An 18,878-nucleotide genomic window follows, 5' to 3' on the forward strand; every position below is an offset into this window, starting at 1 on the left:
AGGTTTCACCCTTATTTATGTGCCTTCCATCAAATTAAGCTATACTATAATACTGGGATCCAAATTAGAGGGGAACTTTTGCGGTTTTATATGAAATCTGACCTGAAAAACTGAAAAAAGGTAGGTCTTATAACTGTACCCACCGGGTCGGTCTAGTGGTGAACACGTCTTCCCAAATCAGCTGATTTGGAAAGCTTAGAGTTCCAGCGTTCAAGTCCTAGTAAATTCGGTTATTTTTACAAGGATTTGAATGCTAGATCGTGGATACCGGTGTTCTTTGGTGGTTGGGTTTCAATTAACCACACATCTCAGGAACGGTCGAACTGAGAATGTACAAGACTACACTTCATTTACACTCATTCATATCATCCTCATTCATCCTGTGAAGTATTATCTAAACGGTAGTTACCGGAGGCTAAACAGGAAAAAGAAAAAAGGTCTTATAACTGTATTTTTTTTTTTGTATTTGAGAAATCTGGGGTAATAAACAAAAGATCGGAGTTGAAAAAAACACTATTTTACGTTTGGTGTAAAATAACGTTGTTAAATCGGTGATAAAAACGCATTAAGGTTTTAAACAAAATTTGTAGAGAATTTGATTCCGAGTAAAACTATGAATAATCTGCACAGAAACAAAAGAATTTAGAAGTTTATTAAAAAAATATATATATATATTTAAAAATGTGACGGATTTTATTAGGTATTAAACGAAACAAAACTACAAAACAAAAAAATTAAATATTTTAGAAAAATAAACGAAACTATTAATAAAACACATTTGTTTCGCGTCGCTCAAGTAGATAAGTGGTGCAAATGACAACGTGTCGAGTCCGTAACCGTGCACACATCGGTTCGAATCCGACTTCACACACGTATTTTTATTTTTTATTTCTTTAATTTAAATATATTGATTTATTAATAATATTTTTTAACCTCTGATTGTAAACATATTATATGAATACAAACATATTATTGAAATAATAATAAATCTTTTTTTTCCTTTTTTTTGTCTTCAGTCATTTGACTGGTTTGATGCAGCTCTCCAAGATTCCCTATCTAGTGCTAGTCGTTTCATTTCAGTATACCCTCTACATCCAACATCCCTAACAATTTGTTTTACATATTCCAAACGTGGCCTGCCTACATCTACATTTATCCTATCCATTTCCCTTTTTAAATTTTCTAGCCTACCAACCTTTTTTAAACTTCTAACACATTCCACGCTCCGACTCGTAGAATGTTATTTTTTAATTTTCTGGTGACCCATTCCTTTGTAGTCGCCACCCGGTCGGGGACTAGTTTACCTCCGGAATATTTTACCGAGGAAGGCGCCTCCATCATTGCTATGTGAAAATGCAGAGAGCCACATTTTCTTGAAAAAAAAAAGCAGCTGTAGTTTTCCATTGCTTTCAGCTGCGCAGTACTCAGAGGACTGAGTGATGTTGATATGGCCGTTTAAGTCGTTCTGACTCCCGCCCCTAACAACTACTGAAAGAGCTGCTGCCCTCTTTCAGGAATCATTCGTTAGTCTGGCTCTCAACAGATACCTCTCCGATATGGTTGCACCTTCGGTCCAGCTAGTCTGTATCCCTGAGCACTCAAGCTCCCTCACCGACGGCAAGGTCTCATGATTCATAGAGGAGGAATAATAAATCAATATATTTAAAATTAAAAAATGAAAATAAAATATACGTAATTACGGATTCGAACCGATGTGCCTTCTTGTAAGATCCAAATATTATAATAATTAAAATTGTATTTGGCTGTAACTGGAACCAACCGAAAATAGTACCGGTTATGATATATTGTTGAAAAGCTCTCGACGAGGGGTTGTTACTGCAGTTAAGAAAAAGTCCAAAATCCAATTTTTTTTTAGATTTTGGGCTTTTTTAATTTAGTCGATTGCAATCAAAAGCAGAGGTGCCAAAGATATTATAACAGCCCTAAATCCAAAATTTCAACATTCTACGGCTAACGACTTTAAGTTAGTTATACGAGATATATACGGACGTATGTACGTACAGACATCGCACCGAAACTAGTAAAAATGGATTCAGGGATGATCAGAATGGATTGTTCCGTTGAAATCTGAAAACAGAAATTTCTCGCGGTTCCTTATTACTTCGAATAAGGAAGTAAAGATTCTCAGTATAAACGAGACTAAAACAACGCGATACGAAATATTAGATACCGATAATCAACCCATCGGGTCGGTCTAGCGGTTAACGCGTCTTCCCAAATCAGCTGATTTGGAAAGTCGAGAGTTACAGCGTTCAAGTCCTAGTAAAGCCAGTTATTTTTACACGGATTTGAATACTAGATCGTGGATACCGGTGTTCTTTGGCGGTCGGGTTTCAATTAACCACACATCTCAGGAACGGTCGAACTGAGAATGTGCAAGACTACACTTCATTTACACTCATAATATCATCCTCTGAAGAATGATCTAAACGGTAGTTACCGGAGGTTAAACAGGAAAAAGAGAGAGATACCGATAATCAATTTTTAAACGGTACAATTTTTTTTAATATTTCAAATTAGATAGGTAACCTTACTCGTCGATTTATCTTATCGATGAAACTTTACGACTTTGCGCATTTGTCACTCTGTAATATCAGACCTACTTTTAAAGCGCAACATGGAGTACAAGATTACAGTTCATCGTAATCTTAAGGGAATACCTTTACAAAATTAACAAAAAATTATTAAGAATTCTCTCTTAATTCAACGACAAAGAGTTTTCTCACAAATTGAAGATGAAAATTTACCGATAAAATTTTTTTTGTAAAAGTTCCAGTTCATCGATCGGGCTAAAACTCGAGTTTACCCAGTTACTAATAGTATTTAAAAAGAAAAAGTTAACAAAAAATTTATTTTTATTATTATATGTTTAACATACCTTAATGAATATGTTCAAAACATCATGCTTTCACTCTTATGCATTCACGATGGTATTTACTTCAGAATTACAAATTTTTTTTCCTAAAGCTTTTATCCGATTTTTGAAATTGAATAAATAAGTTTTCAATCGCCTGTGAGGGGTAATTCAGGATGATCGGATTTGAAGAAAACATGAAGATTTCCCTGAAAAAAAAAATCACATGTCAAATCATACGAATGCGGTTACCTCTTCGAGTTGTTTCTCATCCTAAACATTCAAAAAAAGCTTGATCGAAGTTATCTGTAACTTTTAAGAGCGTAGCGAGTAATATTTGAAAGACACACGACTGTTTTTCATGAATTATCATCGAAATGAATAATCAAAAATATAAACCGAAATTAAAAATTTGAAATTGCGTATACTTTTAAGAGAAAATAAAAATCTGGAATAAAATAGAAATGTTTTAATATGTTAAATAAATTCTTTGACAGCTGAAAGGATCTATCACGCTACCCCTAAATGCCAAAAAATAATTAATTATAACGTTTATTCATTATTTAATTGTAATTTTTTGAATTTTACTTGTCAATTTCGTAATGTAACGCTCTTATTTTACGAGTTTATTTCCTTATATTTAAATTGTTTACATAAATGCTATTTATTTGTGTTTATTGTTCGGTAACTACCAAACTTATCGTGACAATTCAGTGCACACTAACGTCTACATTTCATGACAAAAAATTCCTTTCGAGACGCCGGAAGGCGGTAGTAGATTTCACCGGTGCTAAGTAGGTACATGTGAAAAAAGTTTCACATGTTTAGCGTACGGCAAGCTCCATCTTGTTACAGTTCCAGCAATATTTTGATCATCCCTTGCCGTAAGGGTAGGTCATATCAAAAATTGTTTAAGACAAAAGTTTTAGGTACGTTTATACAACTAATTACCTCTTTAAACCTATTCGACGCTGTGCCTATTAAAGGAGGTACGATTTTTTTTGTCTTCGAAACCCCATTTTTTCCACCCCCTGGGCCAACGGTCGGTGATATCAAAAGACTTTACTTAGGTGTTCTAGGTCCTTACCCGAAGAATAGTAGAAACTTTAAACGAATTCGATATTTTACTTAATAAGAAAGGTATTATTTTTTCAAAAAAGCGCCCCCGATTCCAGTCCCACGGTCCGATTTTGCCCGTTAACAAACTCGACCGAGAGTTTGGGTGGTTATATTTTACGTATAAATTTGAAAGAGATTGGCGCAAAATTACGGAAATTATCGTGTCAACAAGAAAGTGAAGTGTGTGTGCGTGTGCGCGCGCGCAACATTTTTAACCGGGTGGTTTTGGAGTCTGGAGGATGTGAAACGCGAAGATATGTCGAAATTTTCCGAAAGTCGAACCACGGTATCATTACAATAGTTAGCTTTCTTATGAAATCGACCAAAAAAAGTCACTGACAGATCTCTGTTGTTCCTTCTGCCGGAGAAAATACTAATCGTACAATATTCGTAACGGTTGACGGGAGCGCACGACAAGTTTCAGCCTTTACACGATGCTTTGCCGGCACCCTACAGAACGGATGATGGCAGACAGTCGTGCAACAGGATTAGAGACATTCCTGACCGTACCGCTTAGTCGAAATAATCTGCAAAACATTTTCAACAGTTAGAGGCCAATTTAGAAACAGCCCAGGTGTGTATTTTGTTTCGTTTGTTTGTTAATATTATTATATAAACATAGTCGATGCGATATATATATTAAAAACTTATTTGCAACGCGATCGATTGCTATTTCATTCTCTGCTCTGAGCATACTCATGATTTTTTTTTAAATTATTATTTCGTTACCTCAACGATGTGGAAACCGCTAAGAAAATACCTGCTGTTCAAATAATATACCTCAATACTATATTAATGTTTTGATATTTCATCCGAGTACTCTTCCATTTAAAATATAAGAAAGGAGGGGAACAAGCTACTTTAACGCATTTAAAATAAACTATAACCGACCTTATATCATGCGGTCTTACGTTTATGATTCACCGATCAGTCTTCTTTTACTGAAAAAAAAGGAATTCTAATAAAATCCATTTCAACGTCTAATTTATTTGTTTCAGACTAAATAAAAAAAGATAAAATTAGAAACAGAAATGATATCGCTACATATAGATATAACTATTACGAAGCCAAGATTTGACATTTTTGGCCTATTTATAGAAATGTTTTTTTAAAAAGTATTTTAAAAATAATACATAACTGACCGAGCTGTTTTCAACCAAATCGGGACAAAATAGCAGACGTAAATGTAAACACGGTTGAAACAATAAAGCATATGACAATATTTTGAACAAACTGTTATTTTAGTAGAAGAAATTTCTTTTATACGCGTTGAATGTAACGGCAACTAATGCTAAAACCGCTAGTAAAACTTTTTAAATGGAAATAATTGTTTCTCGATGAGGAAAAATTAATCGAGAATAATTTTCCAATTTCGTATTGACGGTAACCGAAACCTTTTTGTTAGAAACCTTATCGACCAGCGATTCCCAAACCTGACGCCGCGGCGCCCTTCGAAATATTGTAAAAGCTTCATAATTAATTGAACCAAGACATTTATAATTATTAATTTAACGTTAATAAAGAAAAAAGAAAATGTTAAGTAATGAAGATACACGAGTTTAATTTATTTTTATCTCTTACTCACGAGTAGTCATTATTTTACTTAGGGTATGGCGCCGTGGAAAAGTTTTAACTGAAAAAGGGCGCCGCAATTCGGCAAAATTTGGGAGCCATCGCTTATCAACAAATTTTGTAATGAATTTGTAGTATAAAATTAAAGAATCTTTTTACAGGCAATGGCTGTTTTCACACTTACCGACACTTTGTCGGCGGTCGTAAGAATTAACTTAAACTCAGGAATACCTTTCACAATGACCGACATGTAGGCGTCGGTACGGTGTCGTCTCAGTTCGTTGTTTTGTACCGGTTGCGTCTCCAATTTTTCTCTAAAATATGGCTAATTTTAAATACGATGTAGTAACATTAATCGAACTTATAGTAAGCCCTGCTTGTGGGATAAGTTTAATGACGATAATAGAAATAAACTATAATAAAAAATAATGTCGGGTAGTAAAACAAAAAAAAATCACTGAAACTGGTAGACAACAACTAAGTTAAAACTTGTAACGTGAAAATATTCTTGTCGATGTCGGTACTGCGCCGTGTCTTGTCGGAAAGTGCTAAAACAATCATTCACTCTTGTAGAGAGATAGCTTAATCGAATTATTTAAATCGTTTCACGTACAAAATCAAAATAATAAAAGTAATTAAAACTATAGAGCCGTATATTTTCCTACTTTATAAAAAATTTATTTGATATCGAAAAATTAAAATGATTAAAAATTTTCAATTATAAAATAAACGATGCATAAGTATTGCTCTTTTTAACTCATCGGGAAGGTTTTGGGTTCAAATCCCACAAAAAAAATCTGGCATTTTTCACGCATTGTAAATTTTAATACCGCAAAAATAAATGACAAGGACAAATTTCATGAAAGATCTAGTTATACCCTGGCCGGAAACTCTTCTGCAAGTTGTTACTTTACCTCGGTCACCGAAAACAATTATTGGAGGGATCCTAGGAAACAATGAAGCACAGACACCGACCGGAAGACAAGAAAAATAGAGAACCTTCTGTGAAATGTGCCGTTACCAAAAGAAACGAATGACAACTAACTATTGTACAAGATGTAACACCCCTTCTATCTCGAGCACGCGTGCAAAACCTGTTCCGAGGACATGTAAATTGCAATCATCAGATTTCTGCAAGTTGAAGAATTACGATCGTGAACGTTCTTGAACTTGTAAAGCGCAAGTTTTTAATTATAAATCCATCGTTACTGAGGAAAATTCGTGTTTATAATCAAATTGAATTTTGAAAAAAAATTTCAAATCTTAAGCAAATGGAAAACACGATGATAAAATAGTTTATATATAATAAATAAAATGAAATTCAACTTTACCGACGATTCGTTCGCTTTCTCTTTTCTAGTAATGACATTTCCAGTCATATTCAGATACAGAAAAAACAAACACAAAACAAGAGATGTTTGTATTACAAACGCATACAAAAGGAATTGCAATATTATTGATATGAATATGATGTCGGTCTTTGTGCTTCTTTTAGAGATATAATAGATTACATGTAGAGATATTACTGTTAATCCTGATGAAATTTTAGATATCATGGCGAGAAAGAAAAATCGACGATTAGCTTTATAATAATTCATAACTTTTATTGGGAGTGTAAATGTGTGAGTGTGAAGTATATGTGAATTATGAAAAAAATGATATACTAACATTATGATTCTTATTTGCGTAGTAAATTATGTATTAAATCTAAGCAAATGTTTTGTGTTTCTCAAATGCAAAAAAGTATAAAAAACCGTTTCAATATAAAATAATTTTCATTATTATTATTATTTTACGATCATCATCAAGCCCCCTACACAATATGTAATGTTAAATTACATAAACTTTAAAATACGTATAATATGAAAGATTAATACAATGTTGACCCTTGTGTTTATAAAAATAATCCGTTTTAAAATAAAGGTGTCGAATCCCAGTCAGTCTTTGTATTTTTAACATGCTAAAAAAAAAAAAAAATAATAATTGAACGTTGATATGCTGTCGATTCAAGTTTGTTAATAGATGCATTTTGACGCGTTAATTGAATATTTGTTTTAGTAGCGCGGAAGACATAATAACAAAGTCTTTGACCGCTGTCTATCTGGTAATGTATATTTGTAAGTCTGGCAACTCTGGTTGGTGTATTTGTAAGTCTGGCAACTCTGGTTGCTAGGAAACCGATCGGTTTCCTAGCAACCTAGTACGTTGTATGAGGAAGGGAGGTCCCCCCTTCGTCACTTCGACAACATACAACCGTTCAAGGTTACACAGTTACAACTTAAATGCATCCCATATATTACTGCAGTATTTTATAAAATTATAACGAACCAAAAATATAAAATTAACATTGCAAACGTTTTCATCACCGATGCATTTATTTTTTTAAATCCTTTGTGGCCATTATTTCGATTGTAATTATTGAAAAGATCGTTGTAAGACAAGAATTGAATTCAAGACCTGTTAATTTTTTTTTAATGTATGAAACCTGGCTAAACAATTGTCGGTGGTGGATATAGAATAAACTTCACACATTACTTTTTGATCGTATTAATAAAAAATAAATCTCTCTCTCACTGTGTGTGTGTGAGCGCGCACACATTACATCCTTATGTATCACTCGTTAATCGTTTTTATAATCTATAATAATTTGTAGTTCAGTTATTTTTCTTTGATGATTAGCTATTGAAGAAGTTACAGTCTAGTTGTGGAAAATTCTTCAAATATCTTCTGGAATCGAACCCAAAACCTTTGGTGTATTATGTAGCAAGGAAGTACGCTTTCTGTGAAACGGTCGCGGCGACATTACATTTTTATTGTTAATTACAATATTCGATTTTTTTAAATTTCTGCTTTAAATTAAAATTAAAAAAATATAAAACCGCGCACGCGAATGTACTTTTATGTATCGTCACATGATCAGCTATACGACGTCTTCCGACCCGCTGGCCAATAAATTCTCTTACCGACAAATTGTAATACGGTGGTATCTTTTCCATGACAAGTGAAGTGCCATTTTGTTCAGCATAAAATGCTTAATAAATTTTGTAATAAGTAAAAATTTTATCAAACAATTAATTACAAAGATATGGAAGAATTAAAAATTAAGATGGCTCCATTTTGAAATCTTTGAAGTTGATGTTTTCAAAATTTTTTATTATGTAGAATAAAAAATTAAATTTTCCAAATTTAATTATTGTAGGTTAACCCGTTCCTGAGAAGGGATTTTTTTTGTTGAAAACCACAAAATTGCGTCCAGAAGGAAAACAAAGCAAAGCAGGACTTAAGTCGGTTTGAACGTTTTTGCATCTTTTGGTGTCCTGAATCAGTTTCTGGAGTTCGGCGAATACGTCCTGCAACACTCTGTACGTATGTTCTAATTATAAATATATTAAAATTGTAGAGAGCTGTATGTTTGATATTTCAGTCGCTGGTAAAAAATGAACTAACCTGTGCATATCATTGAAATATGAATTTTTATATTCCATTGGAATATTTTACATTCAATTTATACCGACGTGAATATATTTTTCAAATAAAATACATTTAACTAATTCGTCAATCGATCTTAAAATTAAAAATAAAAGGATCGGATAAAATAATTAATAATGAATGTTAATTCTAATATATTTAAATTAAACGTAATGTTTATAAAATATAATTTGAAGATAAAAATTATAAAAAAAATATATATATAATAAATAAACCGCTATCAGAATCATTTACAGAAGTGTAGTTAAATATAATCCATAAATAGATTTTATTTTCTGACACATTAGGAAAAAATAATCACATACTTTGTAGTAAAATATCAAGGAAATATTTTAAATAACGGCAAAAAATTTAAATCCTTTACTGTTGAAAAATATACGTTAACAGCAAAAAAAAAAAATATAATTAACCTCAATCTATACATATATTGACGCCGTGCGTTTCGTTTGTTTCCGATAACCGCAAAAACGAATGAATCAGTCATTACGAAATTTTACCTGTAACTTTCTTATGACACCGGGAAACTTAACCGCAGTTTAAATCTCATCAATTTCACTGCTATGTAAATCATTAAATAAAAACCTTATAGATAAAAATCTATAACTTCCTTTACCAAGATTTAATGTCTATGTTAATATCGACTTCAAACAGTAATTATTTGATTTACTAAATTTAATTCGTCGTCTATAAAATATCAGTTTGTATTAGCGCCATAATATACGTAAAAATAAATTAATTTGATAATAAAATTATAGGAAATGACGACAGTTTAGAAATTTGCGGCTGTACAGAGTAACATTCTGTATATTTTTAGTTCCCGAACTAAGAATTTACATCATCAGGGTAAGCCATTCTCGTAATTGGCATAAATTCGACATTCGATTTGGTAGTAATATTTTCATATGCCAAATTATGCATGTAGCGCGGATGAGGGATCCTAGTGATAAAATAAAATTTGAACATTATGAATTAAGGAAACAATATTACTTACAAAATGTTCTGATGCAGCAGTAGTATATATATATATATATATATATATATATATATAGAGAGAGAGAGAGAGAGAGAGAGAGAGCGGTAGAATTAAATAAATGAATTATGTTTAAAGTATAAAAATTATCTAAAGTAACCGCTAGAACCGCCTAACACGCGCGAATAATACACTGTATGCGCGCGCACTCTAGTTAGAATCATCGAATTAAATAAACAAAAAATATTATATTTAAATAAAATGATAAATATTTCAAATTAAGTTGTGTGCGTAAGCCGTGCATCAGAGAAAATCCGCGTGACAGGAAAAGCCTACAACTGTGTTGTCAACTTTTTTGCGGTAGGTGTTCAATTGTCATTAAAATAGATGCTGTATTTCAATTTTCTATGCATTACATGGTAGGGTGTCATACAATTTAAGCTAATTACAATCAAGAAAGGAATGTTTTAATAAAAATAGAAAGAACAGGAGAAAAATCAAAGAAGTGAATTTAAAGTTCGACTTTTTATTTAATGAATCTATTGCGGTGTAAAATTTCTTATACGTATGAATAAATTCAATTATAAAATTTATACAGTCCTTTATTTTAATTTATACCCTCAATTATGCGATTATATACAAAATAAATTGAGGGGAGTGTCGAATCATATTATTAGTTCTAAGATCTGTCTAAATCTATTACGGTATCTTTACGATTTACTACAGTTTGTTATTTTATTATTTTTCAGCGAAAAGTTAAATACCTTTGCTCTGATAAAATAATTTAGAATTGCAGAAAGAGGTTTTATTTAAATCTTTTCAAAAGTTAAGCATTCTTGACACAATTATATTGAATCGCGTTAAAATTGAAGGAAATCTTCCTAGTTAAGTTACTTCGATGTCAAAAATCATCAATTTTTCATGTATATCTTATTCGGTTAGCTTATAGAATTCAAGTAAACAAACTGCGCGTGTATGAAAACATACAAAAATCTTTATATGAAACTGTGAGCTTCACAGTTACAGCGGCGTACTGTTTGGCTATTCTACGCATGCGCGTAAAGAACGCTGAACGATGCTTTGAGGGAGAGAAAGCACTGTCGCTCCCGCAGTTCTGACCCTTGCGTGCCGGTAGAAGGTAGTTTTGTTTTTACTCCGCGTGTGTGTGGAACGTTCCACGTTCGTTCCCTTTTCTAGTTTAGTCGGTAGAAGGAATACGAAAGCGGTTTAGTTGTTTTTCAGTAGCGATCAGAAGATTGTGTAAAGCAAGAACTCTTTGATCGCCACAACCGTCCAAAAATACGCTGGAAGGGCAAAAGAGAAGGTAATTAGTAAAAAATAATTACGTATTTGTTTCTATGTAATAGAAATTTAAATTAAGTACCGTTAGACTGCAGTGTTTTTAAACCGACATTTTATTAAGTTATTATCTAATAATACTAAAAAATATTATCCGTATTGACATTTTATTAATAATTCGGTTAAACCGAATACGATTTTTAAAGCAGAATGTGCTGTGCTTAAAAAACCGATAAAGTGTAGAATTAGATTAATATCCTGCTTCCAGCTATTCTATTCGATTCATTTTTGTCGGTTCTTTTAATTTCCATAAAAATTTGACCACGCCCTTGAAAAGGTCCAGAAAAGGTTTTTCTGGAGCAGCACCCCCAGTAATTTCAAGTACGAGACGCCACCGGAATCGGTGCTTGACTAAACCCTATTTAATCTCTACATAAACAGAGCCCGGTTTAAAGAAAAATAAACAGATTTAAAAATAATAAACATTATAATGATCTGTATAAAGACAGAGATAAATTTAGAAAATTGATTTGAAAATCTACGTTTCTAGTGAAAAAGAAAAAGAATGTATAAACCTGAATAGATGGACCGAAGAAATGTGACATTTTGGAAAGCAAAAGAGATCAAAATTTTGGAAACGTGATCCTTAGTGAACAGAAGGTAAAGAAAAAATCCACCCCCCACCCGTTCAAAGATTTAATTAAATTTTTTTTTAACTTGAAAATAGATTTTTGTATTTCTCTAAGTTATGGTACTCTTTCGATTAAAAACTTCAGATTTTCTCCATGAAGCCTCCCTGATGTACTTGTGTCATACAGGAAATATCTAATGTGGACACCACATGACTTCTTTGTACGCCTATTATATTACATATATATATATTTTTTTAAAATGAAAATTACATAAAATCTTACTTCATTAATAACTTCTGATTTTTTTCATATATATATATTTTTGTTATTATTGAATTATTATTATTTATTGTTTTTTTTTTGTCTTCAGTCATTTGACTGGTTTGATGCAGCTCTCCAAGATTCCCTATCTAGTGCTAGTCGTTTCATTTCAGTATACCCTCTACATCCTACATATGTAAAACAATTTGTTTTACATATTCCAAACGTGGCCTGCCTACACAATTTTTTCCTTCTACCTGTCCTTCCGATATTAAAGCGACTATTCCAGGATGCCTTAGTATGTGGCCTATAAGTCTGTCTCTTCTTTTAACTATATTTTTCCAAATGCTTCTTTCTTCATCTATTTGCCGCAATACCTCTTCATTTGTCACTTGTCATTTTTCATTTGTCAAAAGAGACAGTAATATTATTTTTCACTCAAGATGCAATGTAGTACAATTAGTTATCGTATCTAACTTCGCACGGGCGCTGCTCATTGTTCAATCCTGAGGAACATTTACGCCTTATCATATCTCGGATAAATATAACGATAAAAAAATAATACAACTTAAGTACAATTTATTATTATTATTATTATTTAATTTTTAAGAAATGAAAATAATAAAAAAAATTACAAAGATTCCAAAAAAAATTTTATGCATAAAATACTACTAGTGGAGGCAATCATTAATTTTGCAAGTTTAATTCATTTTTAGTAAAATGCCCATAATATTTTTACGACTTCCAAATTACTTTCCTATGATCTATATTTTTATGAACAGCAGCCCGAGGGTGTAAATGCAGAAATTTTTTTTTTTTTTTAATAGTAAAATTATAATATATTGATTCGTTATTAAATTAAAAAAAAAATAGATAATAAAAATTTTACCAAAATATTAAAAATTATTATTTTTATTCATCTTCTATGTAAACGTATTGAATACGAAAAAACGCACGCGGCGATTTGTCTGATGCCAAGCTCGGCGGCTACGGGACCACAACGGAAGAAGTGGCAACATAACAGTTTAAATGTTACAATAGTAAATCAGTTTAAATGGCAACATAGCGTCTGTCCATCACATCATATACAAGCTTCCTATTACGAATAGTATTGTCATACGTTTCATGTTTTTTATTTACACACTCATAGCTTCTCTGCCTTCCACACTACGGCAACGACCTTGATAGACATATTCAACAAACCACTATTTTTAAACAACAGAATTATAATGAAAAATTATTCCATCTAAAATTTCATTCACATCAATTTTTTTTTAACAATAAACTATTATATATGTTGTCTAATATTAAATTATTTTTGTTATTTTTAAAACTTATTATCAATCTTACGGAAATTAAAATACATAAAATATTACACAGAAAAACTTTTCACTTAAAATGAGTTTTTCACTTATTTAATTACGTCTAATAAATCAGTCTTCCTAAGAAAACTACTGAAATTAATTTAAGATAATGCAATTCTAATTGAAAATAAAAATTAAAAGCAAAATTGAAGCATTTTTTGTGAAAAAAATTATTAATAACATTTAAAAAATACATTTATAATAAATTATATTGAAAGTAACACCGTATTGAATGTGACTGATAAAAGCACATGTTTAGCATACGACAAGCCCCATCTAAATTTTGGAAACGTGATCTTTAGTGAACAGAAGGTAAAGAAAAAATCCCGTAATATTTACTTCGAAACCCACCCCATACCCGTTCAGAGATTTAATTAATTTTTTATTTTAACTTGAAAACAGTGTTTTTGTATTCCTCTAAGTTATGGTACTCTTTCGATTAAAAACTTCAGATTTTCTCCATGAAGCCTCCCTGACGTACTTGTGTCATACAGGAAATATCTAATGTGGACACCACATGACTTGTTTGTACGCCTATTATATTACATATACATATTTTTTTTAAATGAAAATTACATAAAATCTTACTTCATTAATAACTTCCGATTTTTTTCATATATATATATATATATATATATATATATATATACATATAGTTTTTTGTTATTATTGAATCATTATTTATTTTAAAACTATTATTACAATCTGAGATTAATAATTATTAATAAATCAATATATTTAAATAAATAAAAAAATATGTATATGAAATCAGATTTGAACCGACGTGCCTTCCCTTTGTAAGATCCAAATATTTCATTAATTAAAATTTTATTGAGCTATAACTATGAAACCGATGAAAATAAATACCGCTTATGATATATCGTTGACAAGCTCTCGATGAGGATTTATTACTGCAGTTAAGAAACCTCAAAAATCCAAATAAAAATTGGATTTCGGGCTGTTTTGTACATTTTTGGTCCGCTTGATTGCAATCAAAACGAGAGGTCCGCAATTAGATGTTACAACTGTTCTAAACCCAAAAATTTATACATCCTAAGGCTAATCGTTTTTGAGTTATACGAGACGTACAGAAGTCACGCCGAAACTAGTCAAAATGAAATCGGGGATGATGAAAATGGATATTTCCGTTGAAATCTGAAAACAGACACTTTTCGCGATTACAATACTTCCTTTACTTCGTACAAGGAAGTAAAAATTAGACCGTTTTGTAGCAGAGACATTTTGACAATCTAAATTCTCTATGCCTAATATTTAAAAAAAATTTATTTGAGGAATTTTTATAACTTTTACGTAAGACCGATATGTAAACACAACTTTCCATTAAATTGTATTATATAATTATTTATTTAAGGTGTTTCTAAAAAGATATTTGTTTTCGTAGATAAATAATTTTATATTATAATCTAATGAAATGAAATTAAACTGTGTTAATCCTTCTTTTTATTAATAACTGTTGACGGTAAATTCGGTATTTTATTCATCCCTTACTTAAGAGGTAATTACTAGGGGTAGTTACCAAATTGGCTATTTTGTAAAATTTAATGTAACGTTTGAATATGTTTTTATAACAGGGAATTTAATTAAACATAATAATTAAATACTTTACTTACCGATCAAGTTAAATATTTGTATGTTTATATATGTGAAATGTTTAAATACTTAATTAACACTGATACTATTATTATTATTAGTAATAGTATTTTAATTAGTTGATTGATATTAATTATCGGTAATAACTGTTACTTCTAGAAACAAATATGTGGCGGCCATTTTATAATTAAGACCCCCTATTTATTAAATAATGCAATTATTCCTCACCATCATGTCTAAAAATCACAAATCATTGTAGTTTAACACTTAGAGTGCTGTTCCCGTCATTTGACGGAACGTCGTAACTACGGAGAAATGCGGATCACGTCATTTAACGGAGTTCATATTTACTTGTTATTAAGTGTAATATCCCGTCAAAAGACTCGATTCATTCGACCCAAAAAGGTGTAACATGTACTGTTTTTTAAATAATATATATTACAAACCGTAAAAAATAAGGGACAGGTTCTGTTAGCTGTTCCCTACTATTTTTTATAATACACATACACCGGCAGAATTTAATAGTTAAGCGTGTTCTGGCTGGTCCTTTCTATTTCAAAGTGCATTGTTGTAAATGAATAATACTGTACTAGTTCGATCAGAGAGTGGAGTTAATCGTTTTAAATAATAAGTCGTGGAGTAATCGTGAGCTAATAAAAACGAAAAATAGTTGTATTGTTTTTATGCAAAATGTTAACATTTGACCTAAAGAAAAATCACTACAAATATATTTAGAATGTTTAGAATATAGAATATTTAGAATAGTTATTAAATAAGTGATTTTATTGCATCATATAAAAGAATTGTAAAGAACAAATATGGCTGATGCAATACATTCGTAGTTTTGGTCTGCTTGGACAGTGATATTTTTATAGATATATATTTTTTTTAATTTTATTATTTTTCCTGGATTGTAATATGACTTGAGTTTTAAATTATTATTTTTTCGATTATTTAATTGTAATTAATGTAGTGAGATGGACCAAACGTAAATTTATTTTCTAGCCTAACACTATAAATTTAATGCGAAGTGTGTATTGAGTAAAAGTTTTATTTATTTTATTCGGTTAATTATAAACTTCGTGTACATTAAGTGTTTGGTGTTTCTGCCGGTGTATTGAGAATTTTTCGTTTCGCTTTCGCGTTCTTTTCGTCTCAGTATTATTAGTTGTCAAGTTCGTGTATTCATTATTTATTTTGTTAAGCCCTGTTAGAAATGTATAAATCATTACTTAAAGCATAATACATTTATAAAGCAATAACTTTTAAAGAATTTATAATTTTTTTACATTTTTATCTTTTGCAACTTTAATGTCATTTCATATACATGATTTTATGGTGAAATGATTTTACCTTACCAGAGTAAAAAAAATTATTATATTTTAATTAAATTCATTCTTATTTTGTTGTAAGAATAATTCATGTAATATAGTGGTGTATGCCTACTTGCTGACATTGTGCTACAGTACCTGTACGTAATGTTTTGTAGCAGTATGAATTTATTTCTGTTATTTTTAATCCTTGAAAATTCCATTGAAAATTATTTTAATAGTACATGCTAGTTTCTTCTACAAATTTTACATATTCCTGAATTTGTGTTGACCATTGTGCCCTTCAACTTTAACATGTTAATTTTTACATATATGATAATGAAGAGGTAGGTTGTTTAGAAGTATACAGACAATTATTTATATCTACGTAGAATATAAAATTTAATTTTTTCATGCTGTGTATATGTGTGCTTACTCGATCATTGTCAAAAATATAGTATAGATATAAATTTTAAGATATCTTAAAATCTTTTTTTCTCTCTTTTTTAAATATAAGTTTATGTATATTTTATTGTATTTAAATTATATATTTATTTATGTTTTCTATTTTACTTTATGCTGTAAACTCAAAATTAGTTATTAGTCAGATAGGAGTACAACTCGGACATTTTTGTTGTCACTATATTTTTTTTAATAAAAAGGATTCTATTAGTTGAACATGAGTTACGGTTCACTTACCGACTTAAAAATTATTTGCTTGACTTTTTTGTGGTGTGGTTGGTATAAATTTAATTGTTACTATTTATCTTCTTGATTTAAGTTAACGTTACATTAGATTTTCTATTTTGTATGTATATATCAGGTGAACTTCTAATGTCATTACAATTAGAATCACTTTTACAGTTTGTCTGATGCCACGCCTTTTATGAATGTAATAACTTATAAAATTGTAAGCATTTTCCATAATAATTAACAGTTTGTCCAAACTAGAAAGTGCTGACTTTTGGAGTTCTCTACGAGTTGAAGAAAGATAGTTTCATAAAACGATTGTAATTATTGCTTTTTCTTAATGTATATGATTGTTTTGACTACTGATGGTATTAAATTGCATAACTAAAATTATTTAAATTCAAGAAATTTTTGTTGTAAAATATGGTAATTCTGAGCAATTGATCAACTTCAGTTTTTTTCATGTTAACATAGAAGATGTTTAGGATCTAAATGTCTGAAAGCATGTTTGGATAGCGGGTGACCCGTAAGTTCACACCATGTTAGTACTCTAGTCGATTAGTAATCAGTTTTTGGAGTTATTGAGATTTGTTCAGTTTACTGATTTGTTCTGTGTTGGGAGATTAGGGTTAAGGTTAGGAATAAACCGTAAACTAACCTTAATGGTCATTAGAGTCGAATCGAACTGTGATTCTGGTGTTGAAGATGACTGATTGTGTTTTTTGTAAGGTGACATCCATCATTCAAATGACTTATAGCATAGAAAATGTATTATAGTCTCTTTATAGTGACCATATTTCCATTTAAAAATAAATTCAGCCAAGCGTTATATGAATCCATTTAAGTATTGTCATACCTTGGTAATTTATCTCCAACCTCTCTTCAAAAAAGTGTAACCTTAACTCAACCTCATGACAGAATGGATTAGCATCTGAGCATGTATCGATGATTCACAGAACCGGTTGCTGATCGGTTAGACTACTGTGATAACACGCTGCTGACTTTAAAATTGCACAAGTCACCTGCTGACCAAACCTGCTTTCCAACATTTAGATTTTTTTCTCCTGATACTAAGCATATTTCCTATGATATATTAAAGTATGAAAAGAATTAAATTGATCTAGTAATTGCGCAAAATTACTTAAAATAAACTTTCCATTCTAAATTCTAATGCACGTTGAATCATTAAAACTATAAATTTTCATTTAATAATAGTAGATGATTTTTAAAACAAAAGTATGTTTATAAAGTTTCTGCATTCAAAATAGAATAAATCAAAATATGTGTGTGTTTCTTGAAAATAAAAATAAATATCGCGTTATAAGATAGATTAAAAATTTGTAAATAATAAATTACAGACTTTGCGTATAAAAATTCATAATTTCTCACTAGAAAATTTCTGTTTATCGAATCAGCATTTCATGATTATTTTATCTGCATTTAAGATAAAACAGATCTTCTGATTGTAAATGCTTTAGGATCTGTTTAGTGTGAGCAAAAAAGACCATTTATATCTTGGGAAAAATTTCTATTTCATTGAATATACTACTGTAATTTTACTAATATTATAACAAAGTAGCCGAATATTTCCAAATCATATGCTGTGTCTGAATATTTTGAAGTTATTCGGTTTGTTAAATTTATGTTTTCTATTTGTTGTAATTTAAACAGAATTAAATAAATTTT

General features: G+C 30.4%; 1 protein-coding gene and 1 long non-coding RNA gene across 5 annotated transcripts in view; one reads left to right on the forward strand and one right to left on the reverse strand.

The window, feature by feature from the left end:
- LOC142333913 (uncharacterized) overlaps positions 1-18,878 on the reverse strand; it is a 260,903-nt gene that overhangs the window by 212,613 nt on the left and 29,412 nt on the right. The window contains exon 1 of one of the 4 annotated variants that reach the window (XM_075381524.1): positions 2,900-3,079. The exons of the other annotated variants lie outside the window; for them this stretch is intronic. The gene's annotated coding sequence lies outside the window, so the exon portion shown is untranslated. Of the gene's footprint in view, positions 1-2,899; positions 3,080-18,878 lie in introns of those variants that run through there. 4 annotated transcript variants of the gene reach the window in all.
- The window catches only part of LOC142333918 (uncharacterized), a 52,497-nt gene continuing 44,770 nt past the window's right edge, over positions 11,152-18,878 (forward strand). The window contains exon 1 of the long non-coding RNA XR_012758749.1: positions 11,152-11,349. This is a non-coding gene — a long non-coding RNA (uncharacterized LOC142333918). The remainder of the gene's footprint in view (positions 11,350-18,878) is intronic.

The sequence above is a fragment of the Lycorma delicatula genome, chromosome 13, assembly GCF_047948215.1.
Source record: "Lycorma delicatula isolate Av1 chromosome 13, ASM4794821v1, whole genome shotgun sequence".
Classification (NCBI taxonomy): Eukaryota; Metazoa; Arthropoda; class Insecta; order Hemiptera; family Fulgoridae; genus Lycorma; species Lycorma delicatula.